The sequence below is a fragment of the Hesperophylax consimilis genome, chromosome 12 (assembly GCF_061612785.1).
Source record: "Hesperophylax consimilis isolate HC1 chromosome 12, BYU_Hcon_1.0, whole genome shotgun sequence".
NCBI lineage: Eukaryota > Metazoa > Arthropoda > Insecta > Trichoptera > Limnephilidae > Hesperophylax > Hesperophylax consimilis.
In genome coordinates, this window is record NC_142847.1 from 37,476,469 (window position 1) to 37,495,252 (window position 18,784).

Sequence of the window (18,784 nt, forward strand, 5' to 3'; positions counted from 1 at the left end):
TTTTTGGCAGTTTACAGGTTCATGTATTGTATAATTTCAGTTTATTTTTTTAAATTCTGATTTCACATTTTATAAAGAATGTAAATCAAAATTGAGAGCAATTTTTCCTAAAAGTTTTTAGGTACATGCCTAAATTAATGATAATTATGAATTATATCTTCTTGATTTTTGCGTCAGTTTCTCTCCAAGATTAAGCAGTATTTAGTCAAAAGAGAAATTATTTTTAAAGACAAAATAAATAAAAATGTCGTAAGTTTTCAACAATTTGTTTGGTTATCTAGAGTCTAGACGGTGGGCTCGATCCCTAACGAAAGCAGAGTATACCTTTGTTATCCCTTCCGTTATCTTGTGTTTGGCCTGACTCAAGTATTTGGTTCATACGATCGTGCCATTTCTTTCTCGGGCGTTCCCGACTTGATTAATTAACTTCTTCTTCTTCTTTCGTATGGTGGAGGGTCAGAGGGGGACATCTAGATCTGCGAGCCATTTTAGGGCCTCAGGCGTCGCCATGTGAACCTCATCAATCCCGCCGGGGAATGAATGGAGCGGGCATTCGTTGACCACATGTTCGGTAGTCTGCACCGCACCACATTCACACATCGCCGATTCTTTAAGGCCCCATCTGTGCATCATGTGGGCAAAGCGGCTATGGGAGCACCTTAACCTATTGATGGCGGACCAGGTTTTGCGAGGCAGTGAGAACCCAGGCTGTCTCTCGGTGGGGTCCTGTATGAGATGGGCATTTCCCACGTTGGCCGTTTGCCACTCAAGTTTCCACCTATCTTCTGGGATGAGAGGTAGTCGGAGGAGCCTCTCTCCTTCCGCCCAGAAGGGCTTTCGGGACTTCAAGCGGCATGCCGGGTGGGAGACGACATCTTCGTGTAGAGGTATTGCGCTTTTTTGCAGAGCCTTCTTGTATTCCCTCAGTGTTGCAATTTCTCGCCTGATGTTTGGCGGGGTTATGTTTGCAAGTACGGGGAGCCAAGGGAGAGGAGTAGATTTTAAAGTCCCGCTGATGGTTCGCATTGTGGCATTAAGCTGAACGTCTACCATGGAAGTGTGGGCGCTTCTAGCCCATACTGGAGCACAGTATTCAGCCGTTGAGAAAACCAGGGCAATGGATGCTGTTCTGAGCGTGTTGGCGTCGCATCGCCAGCTAGTTCCAGCTAGCTTATTAACTAAGTTAAGCCTTGTCCTGGTTTTTTTACGCACTGTTTCCATGTGTTGCCGGTAGTTCAAGCTCCTGTCCAAAGTAACTCCGAGATAGCGGGGGTGGGGGTCATGGTAAATATTTTTTCCATCAAACTGAACACAGAGTTTGGCATCCGCTTGTGAATTGCTAAGATGAAAAGCTGTCGCAACTGTTTTCGACCCATTTGGCTTTAGTCGCCAATTGAGGAAATATTCTTCCAAAGCCTTTAGGTCAGAATTGAGGATATCTTCTGCTGCTTTAAGGGTTTTTGGCTTGAGCTGTGACGGCGATGTCATCTGCGTAAGCAAATTTTCTGCCTTCAGTGTGAGGGAGGTCTCGAGTGTAGATATTAAATAGCGATGGGGCCAGCACTGAGCCCTGGGCAAGACCATTATTGAGGGGTATTTTTTTGCTTTTTCGCCCTCCTAGAAAAACCCTGAAGGTACGGCCAGTTAACAGTTGCTCAATGAGTCGTACTGTGTTGCCATCCTCTATGGTGTCGTACAGTTTAACAAGGAGGCCTTTGTGCCACACCGTGTCGTAGGCCGCAGAGAGATCAATGAACGCTGCCGCAGTCTTCAGCCGTTTCTGGAAACCAGATTCAATGTGTGTTGTCAGTGCTAACACCTGATCGCAGCAGTTACGGCCTGGTCTGAAGCCAGCTTGCTCTTGTGGGACCACTTTCTCCAAAATTGGAGTAAGTCTGCGGAGCACAACTCGCTCTAGAAGTTTGTACATGGTACTTAAAAGTGAGATTGGCCGGTAGCTGTTCGGATCCTCTGCTGGCTTGTTGGGTTTGAGGATCGCAATAACTTTAGACTTTCTCCAGGTATTTGGTATTTCTCCAGTTTTGAAAATTTCAGTAAATAGTTTTGCGATCCATATTTTTGTCCGTGGTCCAGCATGTTTCAGAAAGTCTGGGAGAACTCCATTACATCCAGCTGCTTTCCCAGCTTTTGTTGAAGTGAGGGCAATATCTACATCGTCAGCTGTAACGGCGACCACAGTGTTGGGGTTCACCGGCCATTTTAGCCGCGCCGCCTTCAGAGATTTTTGGACCTGGTGGCTTATGTTAGACCTTGTTGTCGTTTTTGAACTACGGAGTAGTTGCTGAGCAACAGCATTTGGTGACACTTTAGGCATTGTTTTAGTTGGCTGATCTGCAGCTCCAAGTCGCCTTAGGGTTTGCCATGCTTTTCTGCTCGAGTGCTCAAAATTCATTTCCTCCATTAATTCATTCCACCGTTTCATACGCCCGTCGTCCAGAGACTGGAGAAGGTCAGAGGCAGTGTCTGGGTCATTCGTCCTCTTGAATTCGGCTAGAAGCTGTTCACTTTCTGAGCTCCATGTTGGAATATACACTTTTCTGTAGCCTCTAGGTATAAATTTCTTTGCGGCTATAAATAAAAGGTTTGAAAAACGGTCGTAGGAATTCGGCTTTGGTGGTATGTTATCCACAACCCTGTCAACATATTCCGAGAAGTCTCGCCATTCTGCCTTTCTTAGATTCCATCGCGGCAACGGATTGCTGTAAATACACGGAATCTGTATGCCTATGCTTAGCATGACTGGCCTGTGTTGGCTATGTGGGAAACTGTTCAATATAGTTCTCGAAGCCCTCATAGGTTTTCCGTCCGACGCTGTAGAGACAAAACACAAGTCTGGCGTATATTCACTAATTAACTAATTACTAATTAATTAATTACTTTCTCTTTCCATTGTACATTATATATAACTATTCTGTCATAGTAATTATCATTATACTTAATTTGTACCCTGATGAAGAAACAACTGGTTCTGAAACTTGTCGGTATTTATAGTTAAAATAGTGGTCAAAACAAAGTAATTTATAATAATTTCGTGAAAATAATAAATATTTTTTGCAAAAATTTAATAATATAGGTATTTTGTTTCCGCCTGGGATCGAACCGGGGGACCTTGTGCGTGTGAAGCACACGTGATAACCGCTACACTACGGAAACCACACCGACTTGCGATTAACGTCTAAACCAATTGGCTTAGGAAACTAATAAAGTTAGCAAATCGTCAAAAATAAATCAAGGCCATAGCAAGATTCTAAATGTGAGGAAGTTACAAAAGTAACAGAACAAATAAGTTTGCTGGAAATAATTTTAAAAAGGCTGTCTCTGTTCTCTGTATTATTAATTATTTCATAAGCAGACAGCATTCTGCTAATGCTTTAGGGTAAATTATAGGGAGTTTACATCTCCCGAAAATAATGACAACATTAATTTTACCCACATTCTTGTGAGGTTGGTATCACTGTGAACCTGCGCGCGATACCTCGCGCGGCAAATAATAATTCATCTTACCTCCAGCGGTCTATCCGCCGGTTTAGCCATAAATCTCCTCTAACGTACGCGATCTGTTTTGTTCATAAAATTATTGTAACGTGAGTTTTGTTAAAATAAAAACTAAATTGAAGATATCCAAATTATCATTTTTGCACACCGAGAGTAATCACGCATCCTTGAATTATGCGGATTGGAGAACCACAGAATCATTCAGCCAACAACCAATTTTAATTGGCGATAATCACAATCAATAAGAAGTACTTATTGAGTTGTTTTAAATAAGTTAAAACTTTTTCCTCTTCAAATAATAATCCAATTGAGCATTAAATTGGTTTATATTAGTAGAATCGTTGACATGTTGTGGAAGTTAGTTCCGTGCGATCATTATTATATTTGCAACGAAGTGTTTCCTTGGATTGGTTGCAAAAGGTGTTTTATTTTTATTTTTTTGATGTCCACGAAGATAAATATTTTTGTTGGTGATGAAGATTTCTCGGATACGAGGGCAACAATAATTTCCAAATAGAATTTTGAAAGTCTCAATCAAATCACCCCGTTCTCATATTTCTATTAACGTTGGTAATCCTAGCACATTGAGTCTATCTTCATACTGCCGGTCATTTAAGGTTCTTGGTATTTTTGTAAATCGTCTTTATACTATCCCTATTTGATCTATATCTTCCCATATTTCGAAAGCATATTCCGGTGTTAGGTCAAGGAAGGCTTTCCTGATTAAATATGTTATCTAATTTGCTTCTTTGACAAACCCAGCGATATGCGGTTCCCATTTTTTTCCCTCGTCTTTTTGTAACGTCATAGTTACAGAGATGTTTCATTAAGTTTGTAAGCAAACTTATTGTTAGATTTTCAAATATGTAGAACAATGCCTTTTCAACATATAAACATTAAAAATGTTACGGGACCGATTCTAATATTTTTTTATTATCAATTTAAATTTGTTTTACAGGTTTTTTTCGATATCTCTATCACAAGGATATACCTGTGTCGAGAAAAATTATTAATTATTAACTTCGTCCAGACAGTCCACATTACGCGAAACTCACATACCCAACTAACAAATAAATAATTAAGCAGTCAAAAGGCCAAACGTTCTGCATGAAATCATTATGTTACTGCAATTATTATATTCGGACCATAATTGCTTGAAACTTGTTTGAACTTGTCCAGCCCATACGTCGCACGCATCTCGGAGTCTTGACAAAGCAAATGAAATCCAATGATGCTACAGGGAGAAAAATAAATGGTGCTAATCTTTTATATAAATAATAATGTTCGTTTGTTCAAAAATCTTATATCTCCAAAATTTCATAACCCATTGCTTTGAAATTTTGACATAATGTAGCATTTGAATACGCGTGTGTTTTTATATATATTGTAAATATTTTAACTGTGTCAGGTAAAAAACAGCGCCATCTGTTGGATGTAAAAGGAACATGCGCTATTGTTTATCTGTCTGCACATACAGACTAAGCCACATCAGTGTCTTAGTAGTTTTTTAATAATATCTTAAAATGATTTGTAATCCGGTTAAAATCTTTTATCAATTTCTTTTAAATACATTGGAATACGTGTTCACGCACCTGCATTTGCCTTCATAATATATAATGACGAAATGCGAATTAGGATTTTTATAGCGAAACAGCTCTTAGTTATAGCGAAACCGCTGTCACGCGCAGTAATAATTATACTGTTAAATCATAAAAAATTAAATTGTTAATCAATTTTTTTTTATATAAATTGATACGATTCTACAATTTAAACTTGATAACAATATATAACACGTTTAATGATCTCAAATTTTCATTGAACTTAAGTGTCATTTTCAAAATTCGAACTGATTGTTTGACGAAAAATTCAGACAAACGATAATGTGTGTAACCTACCTAAAGTAAAATATAATATATATAATAAAATATAAAATATAATATATATAAAGTATAATATTTTAACAGAAAATAATTTAGATTGTCATTTTCAAAATGGAATTATAATATTTCGTGATTTTTCACGGGTCTGCGGTAGTATTATTATTTAAAATGATATTTTATGTTAAATAATTTTACGAATATTGTGGTTTCCCGTTAAATTAATGTACAAAAGAGCACCATAAAGGATAACATTAAAACCTTCATAATAAAATTACACGTGGGATTATGAATTAATCACGTGTATCTACTACAAATCACAATACTTACCTATCGAATTGAAACGTTGCTCCAAATGGCTTTAGCCGTGTTTAGTGACTAGATCTGAATAGCCAGGTACTTCCCCACCTTCCTCTTTCCCTTCCCCACTTACCTTCAGCCTCACAACATCCCCAATTGGGGATGCCATAGTCTCACTGGCTCCAGACGGGAGCAGTTGGGACTCTTGTGATGTATTCACTAAAAAAAAAAAAAAAAAAAATCTACGGTCAAAAACATTTTATCGTGAGTAATTAAATTATTCTTGTAATTTGATAACGTTAAACGAAAGATTCCATAGTCAAACTCCAGGCAAAGTGCATTATAATAATGCTGCATTGAACCTTATGTTCCCAGTAAAGCAGTTCTGTTGCGAGGAGAAGACAATGCGATTTGATGCGGTCGCCGTCAGAAGTGCTTTACCGGAATACTATGAACCAGATTTATCTTTGGAGAAGTATGGTGCAAATGTCATACTACCTGCTACCTGCTACCTGATACCATGTACCGCGGTTTCATATGCACCTAAGAATTATGTGTTTGTGCGTTATGCAGTGATGCGGTGAAGTGTTGTGCACAATTCAAGAGTTCCCTTTGCATAACTGGAAGATTTAAAACAAAATTAAAAACCCTTTAAATACTTTTTGTTTTCGTGAATGAATTAATGAAAATCTTGGAAATGAAATTTACCCACTTGCCGACTGCCGATCTAGGTGAAACTCGGCAGATCAGAAACTTTTGGTGGCAATCTCGCGTACTTACGGGGACATATACGCATTTTCCGAAATTGAATGACATTACAGACGTCATTAGATCTGTATTGGGTAAGACGCACAAGAGCAATAATTTTAAGAACATGATCACTAATACTGAATTACCGTTTTTAAGTTTATTATAGTAAAACGCACTTGAAGTGAAATAACACTAAACTGCGCTATATAAACACTTTTTTACTATTATTGTTACAACAGTCATACAAATTAAATGTTGGTCTTACCCAAATAGGATTTTGTTTGGTTGTTAGCCACTTTCAATCTTCTGTTGAACCAAATGTAAATCTATCATTAAAAATAGACAACAATAGTAAAAAAAATTGTTTATTTTATATTTCATTACTAATATTATTTTTTCAGGTCATATTATTTAAATTTATGTTTACAAATAACTAATTAATTTGCTTTGTATAAATATAATATATTTTTTCTTGCTTGATGTGGCTCCTACACAACATCTTGAACTTTCCAATTGGGGCAGACTATAGATTTTCCTGCAGCGCATTATAGTATTTCATCCCTTTATATAGTATACTATTCTGAGTATTCGCCTTATATATAAGTGTATCATCGGCAAATAGTCGTACTTTGCATTTTGAAAATATTTTCACCATGTCATTAATATAGAGTATGAACAATAGAGGTCCAAGGACTGATCCCTGTGGTACTCCTAATTTATTTTCCATTGGTTTTGAAAATTGATTATTAATTTTTGTTACCTATATTCGGTCTTTCAAATACTCTTTTATTAATTTAGTGGCTACAGTTGAGAAACCAATTTCTTTAAGCTTTCTTATCAATATTTCTCAATCTATAGTTTCGAATGCCCTTTGAAAATCCAAGAATATTGATAAATTAAAGATAAATTTATTACCATTCATTCCTTCATTCCATTCTTTAACGATTACATTTAACGCTGTTTCACAAGAATTATTAAATCTGAATCCCGATTGTTGTGGTATAAAATATTGTGTTTATCTGTTCATATTTCGGCAAGGTGTTAATTGTTCGAAATTCTTCACATTTTCTGGGATTTTTAACCTCTGGAACCGGTATAATGGTAGATAGTTTCCATGACTGTGGAAATTTTCCCTCTTCAATTGTCTGATTAATAATATTTAATAGAGTAGATTCAATTACTGGAAAATCATTTTTTATTAAACTAATAGTTAATCCATCTGAACTATTTTTTGATTTAATTTTGTTTAAAATGTTAAATAAATATTCTGCAGTTATTTTTCTGAAGACCAATAATTCTTTGTTTGAGTTATTATTATCATTTGTGGGGTTGACAACAATGTTAGGTATAAATATGTTAATTTGAGTGAGGCTTTCTATAAAATATTTATTTAAGCTATTATTATATTATACATTATCGTAGTTTATCTTCAAATATTTTTTTTGTTTTTGTTTTATTGGTTTGCGTAACACATATTAAATAAATGTATGCTAGTGGGTACCGAATTTGGAATTTATATATTTTATTTATACCAAATGAGGTTATTATTAAGATTCGATGTTAATCATAGTATTAATATTTGTGTTAATTTTAAATACCTAGTTATTCTGCGTACAAAAAATAAATTTATTTATTCTATTATACATACACACTGTAACTGTTAATTTCCTTGTAAAAGCTTAATTTATTGAACTACATAAAATAAAGGTGCATAAATAAATAAGAAATGAATCTACTTGCTGTCTGTGCCTACAGCTTCCGAATTCAGTTTAATTCCGTTAATATTTTCATAATACGTTCCACATCTATCTATTCTGTATCTTAACATTTTGGTACGTCTATATTTCAGTCTCTTTTTTTCTCGTGTACCTACGTACCTACCTATTCTGTTCACTAATAAATTTTACTGACCTATTACTACTTACTTAATTAATTTATCATGTTAATTTCACAAATCGTTCCGTTTATATTTTTGAAAACAAATATAAATAACAAAGAATGGAATGACCGTACACCACTGGTACGAGGAATAGGCAATACACAATACAATACACCTGAACGGTGTACACGTGTAGCTGTAATTTCGCGGTGAGTCGGGTTTGTTTCCATATATTGTGTCTTTGAGGGAAGCGACTTACATTTGTACATAATTAAATTGGAATGGGTTATCCTTCCAGAACTTTACATTGCAAAAATAATTACTGGATTTTATGGATAGCACGATGTATCTAATTAATGATATGCTATTTGTTCATACTCTTTTTAATTACAGTATATTTAATAATTTTGGATATCATGTTTCTTTTAAGATAGCGTCTGATAAATGTTCTACTTTCGCCCAAGCGAGGGAAAGTAGGAAAGAAGTATAAATACTTAAAATATGATTATGCGCACAAGAAAATGCCCAATAAAGCTAAAATATATGCTCCAAACATCCAACAAACACACGAAAATGGTCATCGAGATTGCAAGTTCAGTTCATTTTTTTAAATGTTTAACCCTTAGAATCGCTCGCTATTTCCAACTTATACAAATACAAATGTGTGAGATCTATGTCCCCCGGCGCGTATACCATATTTGTAGTTAGGAAACTAACTTTGTATTTTTTTCTTATAATTATAAGACATATATTATTTAAAAGAAAATATTTTTTTTTGAATTTGAAACGTAAAAATGACATTTATAGCGTCAAAATAAAAAAAATACCATTTGGACATGGCGGGTTCTGACGTTTCAATTTTAGTTGACCATCTCGATACTTGAAAGCATCTCGAAAAGTGTGAACCTTATTTCAACAAATTTGATCAAGTTTTTAGTTAGAAATCTCGTCGATCAATAAAAGATGATCAACTAAAGTTGAAAATTCTGAACCGGCTAAAAGGGTTTACTTACCCCAGTAAACCGCATAACGGACAAGGAACATATTATTATGGAATGAAATAGGCTGAAACTTGCTGACGTGAAAATTCTTATGTTTATTTAGAAAGCCTCAAGTACGTCATTCGTCATTCATACGATACCTAGATATATAATGTTAATTGACACTTTTTTTCCTTTCCTGCACCAAACTTATTGGTACACGTCGTGTTAATTGTTTTTCCAGTTAAGTCATTATGTACATATATAAATGTCTAATGCTTAACTACATGAGCACAGAAAACACACCTTATGTCTTGTATCCAACCGGGCAAGTTTTGGGTAAATAAAATAAGGTAAATGTAAATATATTTATATATGTAGAATAATGTTCTCGGTTTACCCGCGTAAAGTAGTCCTTAAAAGGACTTTTTAATTCCTGACGTTTTGGACAGATCTCACTGTCCATCTTCAGAGGCCTTATGTCCTGAATTTCGTCTCAAACTGAACGCTTTCGCGTGTCTGTTCGGTCCAGAAGTCAAGATACAAGTGGGTGCTTATCAATTCTTATGTCTAGGACGAAGTATGCGTGTTGATAGTGATTTGACGGTAGAGGGGGTGGGGGCGGGGTTGGCAATATCAAGCAGTATGTGTGTAGCGACCTAATTGGGTTGCTTTGAACTTGTTGGAAGTGCTTCTAAAAATTTTTCAGAAAATTCTCAGAAGCACTTCCAACAAGTTCCTTCTACCGTCAAATCACTATATATATATATATCGCCAATCACTCGAGTGGGTATACTACAATGATAATCAAGAATTTTCTAGACACAAGCATGCAGCAGGTATGAAATGAATACAAGCTTTCGAGAAGATCGTGGAAGTATGAGAAATGATACTCGACATATCGTATGTTTACAAAACCTATATCACTACTCACTATTACTCAGGATATAATAAATTACCGACTTATAATAAAGTTAAAACATGTGCATGTCGTTCTTATCTAAAGCGTCGCACTCACCTGCGGTAACCGGTCTCTAGTGTATATGCTAGGGCAATACACAATATCGCAATCGCTTTGTCGCGTCGGAAGTGGTTCGCGAACAATTTTTTTAGTAATGGTATTGTCTTACGGGTACAGCTCGCAAGTAAGCACGCCGCTTAAAATACTGAAAAAATAAATTCAAAAGCAAATTTTTGCGAAATATGTATTTGTGAATGAAAATGTCATAATACATAAAAGTCAAAGTAAGGGCGCGCGCGCTTGTAGCTAAAATCGCTCATAGCTTTCGTTATTATTGTGAATGGTAGATAGGTAGGTAGTATATATTTGAATAAAGCAATTCCCGTGCCAATATACACCTAAATATAGGTATAAGAAGATAGAAAGAAGAGAAAGGTTTTATGAGAATACAATGAGAAAGCGCACTAGAATCTGCAATAGTTCAATCACATCATGTTTGATACATACATAAGTGAACCTGAAAGTTCACGGGAAAATTGGTGAAAGACGAGGTTCCTCTATGAAACTTATATGGCTTATACGAGCTTAGATACGTTGAGTTATTCTGAACTGAAGTTTAGATCAGTTTCAACATATCTTCTTAGGAAGATGAAGAAGAAGGTTCATACCACATGGGAAGCTTTGCTTCTAACCAGAGGTCGTAAACCTTTTGGAGTCCATTGCCCACTTTCAGAATTATTTTTTCTTCATTGTCCACTTACCCCCATTTAAGATAAACAACATTTTCCCTGTTCCCCTGTAAAACGGAACCCTCAGATAATACAATATTTTCTACTATTAACCCGCTACCTATTTCTACCCATTCAAAAAAAAATCGTAAAACCAAAGTTTTTAATTGCTAAAATACAATTATTTTTAATTTTAGACACAGTTGTTCCATCTGTTGGGCCAGATAGTAGCTAATTTCTAAGTTTTTGTTGTTGTTTTACTGACGATAGAACCTTCCTGCCCAGGGACTAGAACTCAACACTGCCATCCTAATTGGATAGTACCTAAATTTACTAACTCATTCATTTTTTTTGTTATTTGTTTTTGGGGTGTTATGCCGTGTTTTGCTAACTCCTTCTTTAGCCAACGTTTCGGACAGCATTGCAGTGTCCATCATCAGGGTAGATGTGTTGCCAACACATCTACCCTGATGATGGACACTGCAATGCTGTCCGAAAAGATGTGTTGCCAACACATCTACCCTGATGATGGACACTGCAATGCTGTCCAAAACGTTGGCTAAAGAAGGAGTTAGAGAAACACGGCATAACACCCCAAAAACAAATAACAAAAATACTTTTGGCCGTGAAAATCTTAAATCATATTTAACTCATTAACGGCTGTAAATTTTAAATACAATGTCAACCACTTTCAGACAAAGCGGAAGCTTTTATTTTATGGAAGCGGCGTTATTGTTCCGTTATTGTATGTTACGTAATGTTTTGGAAATGTAAAAAAAAAACATGAATGATCTTAGGCAGTCTTTCTTAAACTGGGCGATAACACCCTCTTGTGGGCGCTGGAGGCTTTCGGGGGGACAGGCTTAGAGAAAAATTAGGGGGCGTTAAGGAAATCTAGAGGGGCGCAAATTTAGAGAAACGACATTAAAAATTCTATGTTTTAAAAATCGGACGGAATCTGGCTGAATTAAATAATAGTGGTTTGTTTTATTTTCTTCAATAAAACTTTGAAAACTTCCACAATGATTTTCAGGAACGATTCCAGGACATTTTAAACATGGACATACCAGAATGGGTGTAGAATCCTTTTTTAAATGTCAACACAGCGGGATCATCAAAGTTAGAAGAACAACTTATAGAACTGAAAAAAAACGAAAAATTTAAAAATAAATTTCCAAAATGGTTACCAAGAATTTTGGGTGGGGAAGCAAATCTCCTAACTGTTCCCTGGCTTATGGTTATGGTCAGTTGTTTAACCGTTTCTGATAGAATTCCCATCATCGTTTTTTTTTATATATTCAATAATATTATATTTCCCACCATCGTATTTGTGTGAACATGGATTTAGTGTTGTAGCAACGATGGTAACTAAAAAGAGAAATCGGCTGCAAGTTAGCCTAAATGCGGTGACGTACGGCTGTTTTTATGTGAATCGAGAAATCGTGTAACGAACTCGTTAAAAGATTAGATTAATCATTCACATAGAGAAATTTTTAAATCAAAACCTTCTTTTAATGTTAAAAAATACTTCTTAACGTGATTAATAAATTTGTTTCATTTTTTACATTAAGTCCTCACGAGAGTCCCCGAGAAAAACAATTGCCCTCAAGACATATGTCATCTGTAGGGTTGCTGTGTGGCGGGTATGTTTTGAGGGGATTTAGGATTATACATGGGTCTTGAAGAGGCCCATGTTGTAGAAGGCGGGAAACACAGAGGCCGGTAAATCGTTCCACAGCCGAGCTGCTCATGTGGCATGACATGTACATATTGTGGACGCGCCTCTGGCGTGTTTCACGACTTTGCACCTAAGACAAAGAGATCAATGACGCAAGTCCCTCGGATCATCTTCCATTGTAATACCGGTAGAACAAGGATAGCATACCCACCTGACGCTTGTGCTCTGAAGATTGCAATCGGTTTGATATGATAGGGAAATTTATCAAACGGACCGCTTTTTTATGCTCATTATCTTTGTATAATTTGTGAGTAAATTATTAAAGCTGGTTAATAATTGCAGTAAATTAATTCAATTGGCAATTTCCTACACTTTGTTCAGTTTAATGGTACTTGGTAACGTCCTTACTCCATCTTCATGTTCTTGGTTACTATCTACATGTATTCCAGGGTACTCTCTTATTAGATATTCTATATCAACTCTGTTCTAGCCCAGATTCAGGTGGTTATACCGCAATGGATATCGCTAGCACCAAAAGCCTTCAGATTTACCATGTTCCTCCTAGATAGCAATAATTATGCAATTAACATACATAACATACACACAAATTTGTTGTATTTTATTTGTATTGAAAAGGCACGGTTTCTTCTAAAACTTTGGCTTTGAAAGGCATTTGTGAAAATAATTATTTTTTTACGTTAACCTCACGCAGGAGGCCCTAAGGAAAATAATTTCCCTCGGGTCCTATGTCATCTTTTGGGATGCTGTGTGGAGGTCCTTTTTGAAAGGAAAGCTGGGAGGGAAAGTTCTGGGAAGGTAACGGGTATGAGGGTTGGGTAGGAATCTAGGGATCAATGTGTCCAGGAATGACGGACATATGAATGGGTCGAGATACCAGTTAGAGAGGTCTAAGGGTCTCCCTTACCACCAACCAGCCTCTTCAGATCTGGCATGCCGCGCAGCTGGTGTGCAGGCGCATCTTGAATACACCTCACATGTTGGTTATCCAATAAATGAATCCATTCTTCGCTTGATCTACAAGTTTTGTTTTGGCTTAATTATTAGGGTAAAACAAAATAGATAGATAACATTCCTTGAAGATTTATAGATTTTGCTGCAAATATAGTAGTACATTGCGTAAACCTTTCGTTGCAAGATGCCCAATTACGTTTATGGCCAGTGAGATGAAGTATTTATCAATGGCTAGTTATGTAAATAATACTTCTTGAATTATGGTTTTCGAATCGCTAATCCAAATTGTATTTTTAAACCACTCATTTTATTATAATGTTTTGTTTAAGTACGCATGACTTCTTAGAAATTTTCGATTTAGTGCATCCACTCTCCGCTTCAATCCAGGTTCTCATTGTTCGAGTGGCATGAAGACGTAATTAAGTTTACCACGGATCATAAAACGCCATAGTTTCCTGGTTAATGCAGTTGGTTCAATGTTTACCTCTTCAGTTCCTGCTCTTCACTTATTGGGTCTCGCGTTCCCTTAGAGATTCTGAGATTATCAGAAATACATCATACGATTGAATTGCTATAATGCCTGTTGCGGCTTAACTGGTCCATACATCAAGTCACAGATCATTTTTTTAAATATTTAAAATTAAGTATCTCTAGTCAGAGATATTTTTAAAATTATATTTCAGAAATCATTTTTCATTTATTAAAATTATTTCATTGTCATTTTTCGTAGATCAGTCTTTAATTTTTTTAATATTTTACATTTTTAAATATCTTTGACCAGAACAATTTTTTAATAGCCGTCATCTTTTTCGCAAGGTACCATTATTAATGTTTGCAACATATTTGAGATTATTATGTAATACCTATTTAAAGATCTATTTAAGACTTGATTATGTATTATTTTAAGCTTAAATATAGGTATCCCTAATATATACCATGGTCAGATGTCATCATCAGGTTTTACATGGAGAAAATTTACCGATATAAAATATTGCTTATTTATTAAGAATCTCTCCAAATAATTCATAAACTGGTTAAAAACGGAATTGCAAGGCTTATCGAATGAATTGATATGTTTCCTATTAAAAATTTTGTGCAAAAAACAAAAGCCCTATCGCTATGTCGGAACATGTGTTCGTAAAAATCATAACTTGTTCGGATTTCGTCATTATATATTATCGGCGCGAATGCAGGTTTATGAACACGTTTTTCATTTTATTAGTAATGTACTAAAAGTTGAACAAGAAACGGCATGCAATCTGGATTTTGATAAATCGGCAATAGTCATTTTTTTGGTGTACACTTAATATAAAACGCAGAATTATAATGTCACCACAATACTTTTCGTTCCTTTCCGTTATTCATCTACCTCTGATTGCTTTTTTAAAATTATTCCGATTGAATATTATGCATAGCTAGCTGAAGTCCCGGCGTTTTTCGTTCCTTTCCGTTATTCATCTATCTCTCATGGCTTTTTTAAAAATTATTCCGATTGAATATTATTCATAGCTAGCTGAAGTCCCGGCGTTCTCGGGTTTTACGCGAGATTTTCGAAATCAGATGTAAACCTTCTATTGAACGTCTGGTGTGTGAAATTTAAAAGAGGAAGGGGGGTGATTTTGGAAGTTATGTGCAGACAGTCAGCTTCATCTTGCTTTGAAGGTCAAGTGTCCATAATTTAAACAGTTTGGGAATAAAACTGTAGATTTGTATAAAAACAACTGACACACCGCCGCCAAGTATTATATTACGTATAAATTAAAATAATTACGCCTTTTATTCAATATTGAATCCAGAAAAATAAGTATTGATTCTTCAAAATCTCTTCAACTTATTGGCAATCCGGTTAAAAACGGGACTGCAGGCCGTTTTCTGATAAACGTTTAGTAAAATCCTAATATATTGGAACACGTGTTCATGCACCTGCATTTACTTTGATAATATATAATTTATTACACAGAGTGGAAGATACTACCAGTATCGCCCTGGTGTAAGACCACCATTCAGAATTGAAACGTTGCTCCAAATGGCTTTAGCCGTGTTTAGTGACTAGATCTGAATAGCCAGGTACTTCCCCACCTTCCTCTTTCCCTTCCCCACTTACCTTCAGCCTCACAACATCCCCCAATTGGGGATGCCATAGTCTCACTGGCTCCAGACGGGAGCAGTTGGGACTCTTGTGAGGTATTCACTATAAAAAAAAAAAAAAATCAAAATATTTATTTTAATATAAACGGTATAAAATATACCATATACAGTAAATTATAAACAGTGACATCAGAAAATATAAAATTAACAGAAACTCTAGATGGATATGCTTCTATGGAAGAGGGGTCCTGAAATATTTTATCATATATTGTAACAAATAAACAAAAATGTACTTATGTAATAAATAATAATAATAATAAATATAAAAAGTTAGAGATACAAGTACATGCAAAACTTATAGGTAAACTAGGTTAGATTAGTATTGATTGAAATATATGATAGTATAGATACATGATATTATAATAGCTAAAATGTATGCATTTATTATTAGGTTTTGGTTGAAAGTAGGTAAGTGCCAATCAAGCTGTTGGTTCACCGTATCGACTATTATTATTGAGCCAAGTTTCCTCAGTTGCCCCAGGCAGTTAATTTTATATACATAAATTTATTTGACTTTTTTAAGTATGAGTAGACTTACATTTTATTGGAAATTAATTAAAATGATTTAATTTACGAAATGCAAAAATATAAGGATTTTCCAGTCCAGTTATTAACCAGATTGCCAATAATTTGACGATATTCTTAATAAATTAGCAAATTTTCTGCGTGTAGTTTTTTATAATACGTAGGGATTATAACTAAACACCACGCTTTACATGTCAGACGTTTCAACTTACCCATTATCCATCTCACTAAAATCTGTACAAATTATATGTCAAATATATTACAAAACAATTTTCAGGAACAATTGCACTTTGAAACTTTAAAATATCTTTTCCCAAAGCTTTCGACACGCCCGAAGAGAATTCTGGCTGTGTGTGTGGACGCTTTCAGATGCCTCGTGGCCTCCGGGCTTCCCGGGCGTCTCGGCGTCCCGGGCATGCATTAACTTCAAACAAGATGTTTTATCATGAAGAACTGAGGAACTATGTACGACTTTTCTATAAACTTCTCTTTTTAAATCCTCTCTCTTCCAGTTCGTGCTAAAGTGTCAGCTTTTGAACGGGGAACTGGGAACTTGTTTGATATTGCATTGAAAATGAAGTCTTTCATTTGTGAAAGTTCATTTAGTAGTCCTTCTGGAAAAGTTTTATAAAGATTGAACTAAGAACTATGGGATACACATAACCGTCAACTAAAAACTATGGGATACACATAATAATCAACCAAGAACTATGGGATACACATAATAATCAATCAAGAACTATGGGATACACATAACCGTCAACTTAAAACTATGGGATACACATAATAATCAACCAAGAACTATGGGACACACATAACCGTCAACTAAAAACTATGGGATACACATAACAATCAACCAAGAACTATGGGATACACATAACCGTCAACTAAAACCTATGAGATACACATAATAATCAACCAAGAACTATGGGATACACATAACCGTCAACTAAAAACTATGGGATACATATAATAATCAACCAAGAACTATGGGATACACATAACCGTAAACTAAAAACTATGGGATACATATATAATAATCAACCGATAACTATGGGATACACATAACCGTCAACTAAAAACTATGGGATACACAAAATAATCAACCAAGAACTATGGGATACACATAATAATCAACCAAGAACTATGGGATACACATAACCGTCAACTAAAAACTAAGGGATACACATAATAATCAACCAAGAACTATGGGATACACATAACCGTCAACTAAAAAATATGGTATACATAATATAATAATCAACCGAAAACTATGGGATACACATAACCGTCAACTAAAAACTATGGTATACACATAATCAATAACCAAAAATAATGGGATGCACATAATCATCGACCCGTCGCGACGTCTGAAAATGTACCTACTTCTAAATTAAGGTCCCCCATGCTGCTTTCATTCTTCGTGAGTTAAAATATATTTACTTGTTTTATAGGACCGAAAAAATCTTTGGAATTAAATAATAATCAAAATATTTTAAATATGATTTAAGATTTTCATGGCCAATAGTATTTTTGTTATTTGTTTTTGGGGAGTTATGCCGTGTTCATCATCAGGGCAGATGTGAGATGTGACGAGATGGACACTGTTACGTTGTCCGAAACGTTGGCTAAAGAAGGAGTTCGCGCAACACGGCATTACACCCCAAAAACAAATAACAAACATATATACATAAGTTTTGTGGACTAGAGTTATACAACTACGTTTTGATTGAAAAATATTAGCGAGATATTTAATTTTTTTGTAGTATTTATAGTCAAAATTTAAAACTCGCAGATTCTATAAAAGCCCTAACAAAATGGTGAATGTTCATTATTTTGGAATATTCGTACCAACGGAATTTAATTATTATATGTACTCACTTTTATGGAACAAAAACGTTTCACTCTGCCGCTTAACTTGTTTTATTACAGAAGGAATTTTTACAGTGGACGTGGAAAGTAACAATTTCCATAGCTTCATTCAAGGTAAGCCAGTGAATAAATTTCACCGAGTAACACATTAATTTCTCATTTATTAAAATATGGTGGGAATTTATTATGAACTGACTTTTAATTAATAATACAGAAAAACCCCATGGCAGTGTTTTTCGTTTTCAAAAACAATGAAAAAAGTCTTTCGAATGTCATCACTGGTCTCTCAGCCGAGTAACCGGCCATCCCACCCCTAACTATCCAATAATACCTAATGATTTTTTTGTTAGTTTTTGAAGAGAAATATGTCATCTACATGTAAAGTAAGCCAGGTACGTCTCTTAACACTCTGTATATATTTAAAATAACCAATCAACCCCATGCATGAATCCCGGAATAAAACCTTTATCAGCTAATATTATTTTGTCACGAAAATACGCGTGGAATCACAGCATCAATTGATTCCAGTAAATGCAAGTGGAAACGTAGAGTGATAACTAATATTTATTAATCACATTCATTCAATGGGAACATATCA

At 35.2% G+C, this 18,784-nt stretch overlaps 1 non-coding gene across 1 annotated transcript; it reads right to left on the reverse strand.

Annotated features, from left to right (window-relative positions):
* Positions 1–3,100: 3,100 nt before the first annotated feature.
* Positions 3,101–3,174, reverse strand: TRNAV-CAC (transfer RNA valine (anticodon CAC)). The gene has a single exon. It is a non-coding gene; the product is annotated as a tRNA-Val (tRNA).
* Between the last annotated feature and the right edge of the window lie 15,610 nt (positions 3,175–18,784).